This window comes from Ovis canadensis, chromosome 1, assembly GCF_042477335.2.
Source record: "Ovis canadensis isolate MfBH-ARS-UI-01 breed Bighorn chromosome 1, ARS-UI_OviCan_v2, whole genome shotgun sequence".
In the NCBI taxonomy this organism is placed as follows: Eukaryota; Metazoa; Chordata; class Mammalia; order Artiodactyla; family Bovidae; genus Ovis; species Ovis canadensis.
The window spans coordinates 270,401,789-270,407,788 of record NC_091245.1 but is presented as its reverse complement, the minus strand read 5'-3'; positions in this window follow the sequence as shown (position 1 = coordinate 270,407,788).

The window sequence follows — 6,000 nt, the reverse complement described above, 5'->3', positions numbered from 1 at the left end:
GTTTGGAACAGCCACACTAGCTTCCTGGTGTGACTGGTTGAAGAATCTTAGTGATTTTCTCCATCTTTGTGCTGCCTCCCAGGCTTGAGAACAGATAGGATCAGTGAAAGAGGGATAGTTGGCATTCTGTCAGGTCTGGATGACAAGAAGACAGAGTGAACAGGGGATTACCAGTAGAGTGAAAAAGTTGGCTTAAAGCTCAACATTCAGAAAATGAAGATCATGGCATCCGGTCCCATCACTTCATGGAAAGTAGATGGAAAAACAGTAGAAACAGTGGCTGACTTTATTTTTGGGGGGCTCCAAAATCACTGCAGATGGTGACTACAGCCATGAAATTAAAAGACGCTTGCTCCTTGGAAGAAACATTATGACCAACCTAGATAGCATATTCAAAAACAGAGGCATTACTTTGCCAACAAAGGTCTGTCTACTCAAGGCTATGGTTTTTCCAGTGGTCATGTATGGATGTGAGGGTTGGACTATAAAGAAAGCTGAGCACCGAAGAATTGATGCTTTTGAACTGTGGTGTTGGAGAAGACTCTTGAGAGTCCCTTGGACTGCAATGAGATCCAACCAGTCCATCCTAAGGGAGATCAGTCCTGGGTGTTCATTGGAAGAACTGATGTTGAAACTGAAACTCCAGTATTTTGGCCACCTGATGCAAAGAGCTGACTGTTTGGAAAAGACCCTGATGCTGGGAAAGATTGAAGGCACTAGGAGAAGGGTATGACAAAGGATGAGATGGTTGGATGACATCACCTACTCAATGGACATGAGTTTGAGTAAACTCTGGGAGTTGGTGATGGACAGGGAGGCCTGGTGTGCTGCGGTTCATGGGGTCTCAAAGAGTCAGACACAACTGAGTGACTGAACTGACAACCATTTCCAGTAAACCAAGGAGCTTGAACTAGAAAAGGAGAGAAGTCAAGTCTGATAGATCCTGTTGGGTGGAAGGAAAATGGAGGAACCAAGGTCTGGAAGGACTTTAGGAAATTGAGGGTGAGAAGATTGAGCATAAAACTTTGAGGGAGTATAAAGCACAATGGGGAGCTGTGGCTTAATGGGATTTGTGAGGATGGTTTGGGTATTGGACTTGACAGGAACCATCTATAAGTCAATACTGAGATGAAATATCTGTGATAAGAGGTGACATTGCATTCGAACGAAGACATCGTTAGCATCTTTCTCTTACTTAGCAAAGCTAGAGGACTGGCTGAACGCTTGGCTCCATGTCAATTCCGAGAATCTGTGTGAAACTCCAGCCAACACACACTGAAGCACATAAACATATTTTGTATCAATTTACACATAACTCATTGACCCCTTGGGAACATGTCATAATTCTTTTCATGCTCTGCATGCTATACATATAAGTGATGCTTTTAGACACAAATTGTGTTTGGGGAAAAGGAAGATCTAGTCTACATCATCACTGCTCTTAAGCTTTAAGACGTAGGGATTAAAGGGCATTGATGTGATCTCATTTAATTCTCCACAATATTTCCGGGGCATGGCCTTTGCTAGGTCCAGAGACTCAAAGATGAGGGCTGCCCATGTGTGAGGGCTGCCAGTCTGACTGAAGATGCAGGTGGAATTTACTGAAATGGAAAGGGACAGCCTCTGTTATCTTTCTGTCACTTTTACTTTAAGTAATGGCGTGAATAAAATGTTGTGGGGACAGAGACGAGAGAGACTGAATCTACCTAGAGAGTCATGTCAGGGAAACATTTAATAGAAGGGATCACATTGGGTCTACACCTTAATGGGAGAACATGATTCAGAAGAGAAACAGGGTGAAGATGGATATGGAAGGAGGGATGTTTAGTGGGGAAACCTTTCAGGGGGAGAAGTTTAGACCATATGAAAGTGCAGGTGTTTCCAGAAAACTGTGAAACGTGAGATGTGGCTGATGCTTAAGACCCAGGACGAAGGTGAATAAACCTGGAAAGATTCCCTCCGTGGTGGCCAGGGATGCCTTTGAATCCTGTACTAAGGATTTGGCTTTTATGTTATGTGGTTGTGGCCAAACTGCGTTGCCTTCTGTGTAAGAATCCAACCTTTGATTAGTTCTGTTCTTGGGACACTTGATAAAATTAAAAATGTCAACTATGTGCCTAGGAAGCATTTGTTATGGTGAAAGTGAGCCTGATGCAGCTCACATCTGGACTGAGAGGAACCATCAATGAACCCAGTTAGGGTGCCCCATTTGGGGGTTTCCCTGAGCCTGGTAACTCATAATTAGCCATGGCCTGGCAGCTACACCTCTGCAATTGTTACAAGATATCCTGCATCAGGAAGACCCCCTGGAGAAGGAAATGGCAACCTACTCCAATATACCTGCCTGGGAAATCCCATGGAGAGAGGAGCCTAGCCTGCTACAGTCCACAGGACTGTGAAAGAGTTGGACACGACTGAGCAACTAACACTTTCACGCTGGTGAACTTTGAGAGTAGGAGGCTTTGAAACCAGGGCAGCTTCCCTGCATGTCCAAAGTGGATTCATCTAGCTTCTGCATAGACAACTATCATAGAACCTTATGAGTATTGGACATTTGTTGGCAAACTGTGACTCCCACCCCACATCCTCTGAATAAGTGGATGTCAAGGGTATCCTATGATAACGTGTGAGTCTGAGGATTTAGTTGAACCTAAGGAAGAACTCTTGATGGGTATTGCAGTGGGTAACAAAGACCCAAAAAGAAGCAGTTAAGTGAAACTGTAAACAAGAAAAGTCTAATAATGTTATTCGGAATTGTTTTTATTGTAACTATGGAGAAGAATTTTCCAGAACATGGAATTTCTAAATTAAAGCATTTTTAGATGACTGCATAAAGTTCTCGAAAAAAATTTTTCCTCAAAATAAAACTTGGAGGGCGGCGATCACAACATGTAGATGTGTAAGGGTTGAGAAGGTTCATATGACTAATGAAAACAGTAGGGCAAGCCACAGACAGTTGGGAAATTATCTCCCTGGTCCAAAAGATGAGCTGAATTGGGGCACTATGACCGGGTTCACCTCACACTTCCGGTACAACTGGATAATAGCCAGCACAGAACCAAGTTCAGATGCTAATCTCTTACTTCTTGTTTTCACCACAACATCTCTCTGTGAAAAGTGTAGCAAACTAAAAGGAATTGCATTTACTGACTCAACGAGAGTGTGCTAAGATCCTCTGTGCCAGACTGTGGGTCAGTCATGAACGAGACTGACCATCTGTCTGGTGAGGGAGAGAGACATACAAACACTTAATTACATTCAATGTGGTAAGTGCTTGTGAGAAACGTGCCTGTAGTCTTAGCGAAACCCAGAAGAAGGACCCATTGCTTTCGTTTGGTTGGACTTTCCAGAAAAAAAAAAAGTTACCTAAAGACTGAATTTTTAGGAGTTTAAGTAGGATTTTCTAGGCAGAAAAGAGTGTGTGTGTGCGTGTGCATGTGTGCGTGTGTGTGCGTGTGCATTTGTGCATGTGTGTGCGTGTGTAAAGGGTGAATGGAGAAATAGGGCGGAAGATGCTGAATGAAACAAGAGTAGCAAAAAAGGTCCACATCTCATTCATATCAAATGCCCGATGCTCAGAGCACTGAAGCTCCTCGTGATGTTTCTGCCAACATCAGGATCCCTGTGCTCTGACGAGGCAAAGACTATTCTAACATCCTTCAGGGAGAACCACTGACTGCCTGAGGCCTCATCTCAGACTGGCCATTCTCCACCAGCCAGACCTTGAGTTTATGAGGTTGTCATCACCAAGCAGTCTTCTACTGTGTGATCCAAATCCCATGTACTTGGCTTGGAGCTGCTATCTGGGGATAAAATCCACAAGCAGCATATGGCCCCTGCCCTCATGGAACCAACTCACAGTCTAGGAGAGGGGGGATGAGTCAAGTAACGGTATCATATACACAAAAAGTACAAGTACCTCTGGTCAGAGGAGGAGAGCTGAATAGTGATACCTCAGTACATCCAGAGTCCGATTAAGAGCCTTTTATTTATTCTTTTATTGTGGACTCAATAGAAGATTTCAGACAGTGTGAAATAGCAATAGAGAGGCACTGCAAGTGTTTTAAGATGGCATGTCTAACACCAACGCTGTTTCAGCCATGATGCAGTGAGAAAAATAGAGCCCACAACAAGTAGTTTTAATAAGGGGACGTAGCTACAAAGACTTTGAAAGAGGTGAATATCCCAAGTGAGGACAGGGCTACCCAGAGATGAGCAAAAAGAAGGGTTGTAGGAAGAAAGGGAAGCAGCAGAGTTGCCAGAGCTGGGAGCCAGAATCACGGGGGAGATGCAGCCACTCCTAGAATTGCTCCAGAATTTAGAGAGAGGGAGAAATATCTCTCATTTCTCAGCCAGAATCCTCTCCTCCAAAGAGAATTAAAAACATTCATGTTTTTGTATCCCTCAGTTCAGTTCAGTCTCTCAGTCGTGTCCGACTCTTTGTGACCCCATGAATCGCAGCACGCCAGGCCTCCCTGTCCATCACCATCTCCTGGAGTTCACTCAGACTCACGTCCATCGAGTCAGTGATGCCATCCAGCCATCTCATCCTCTGTCTGTCGTCCCCTTATCCTCTTGCCCTCAATCCCTCCCAGCATCAGAGTCTTTTCCAATGAGTCAACTCTTCACATGAAGTGGCCAAAGTACTGGAGTTTCAGCTTAAGCATCATTGCTTCCAAAGAAATCCCAGGGTTGATCTCCTTCAGAATGGACTGGTTGGATCTCCTTGCAGTCCAAGGGACTCTCAAGAGTCTTCTCCAACACCACAGTTCAAACGCATCAATTCTTCAGTGCTCAGCCTTCTTCGCAGTCCAACTCTCACATCCATACATGACTACTGGAAAAACCATAGCCTTGACTAGACGGACCTTTGTTGGCAAAGTAATGTCTCTGCTTTTGAATATGCCATCTAGGTTGGTCATAACTTTTCTTCCAAGGAGCAAGGCTTGGCTGCAGTCACCATCTGCAGTGATTTTGGAGCCCAAAAAAATAAAGTGTGACACTGCTTCCACTGTTTCCCCATCTATTTCCCATGAAGTGATGGGACCAGATGCCATGATATTCGTTTTCTGAATGCTGAGCTTTAAGTCAACTTTTTCACTCTCCTCTTTCACTTTTATCAAAAGCCTTTTTAGTTCCTCTTCACTTTCTGCCATAAGGGTGGTGTCATCTGCATATCTGAGGTTATTGATGTTTCTCCTGGCAACCTTGATTCCAGCTTGTGTTTCTTCCAGTCCAGCGTTTCTCATGATATACTCTGCATATAAGTTGAATAAGCAGGGTGACAATATACAGCCTTGACGTATTCCTTTTTCTATTTGGAACCAGTCTGTTGTTTCATGTCCAGTTCTAACTGTTGCTTCCTGACCTGCATACAGATTTCTCAAGAGGCACATCAGGTTGTCTGGTATTCCCATCTCTCTCAGAATTTTCCACAGTTTATTGTGATCCACACAGTCAAAGGCTTTGGCATAGTCAATAAAGCAGAAATAGATGTTTTTCTGGAACTCTCTTGCTTTTTCCATGATCCAGCAGATGCTGGCAATTTGATCTCTGGTTCCTCTACCTTTTCTAAAACCAGCTTGAACATCAGGAAGTTCACGGTTCACGTATTGCTGAAGCCTGGCTTGGAGAATTTTGGGCATTACTTTACTAGCATGTGAGATGAGTGCAATTGTGCGGTAGTTTGAACATTTTTGGCATTGCCTTTCTTTGGAATTGGAATGAAAACTGACCATTTCCAGTCCTGTGGCCACTGCTGAGTTGTCCAAATTTGCTGGCATATTGAGTGTAGCACTTTCACAGCATCATCTTTCAGGATTTGAAACAGCTTAACTGGAATGCCGTCACCTCCACTAGCTTTGTTCATAGTGATGCTTTCTAAGGCCCACTTGACTTCACATTCCAGGATGTCTGGCTCTAGATGAGTGATCACACCATCGTGATTATCTGGGCCATGAAGATCTTTTTTGTACAGTTCTTTCATGTATTCTTGCCATC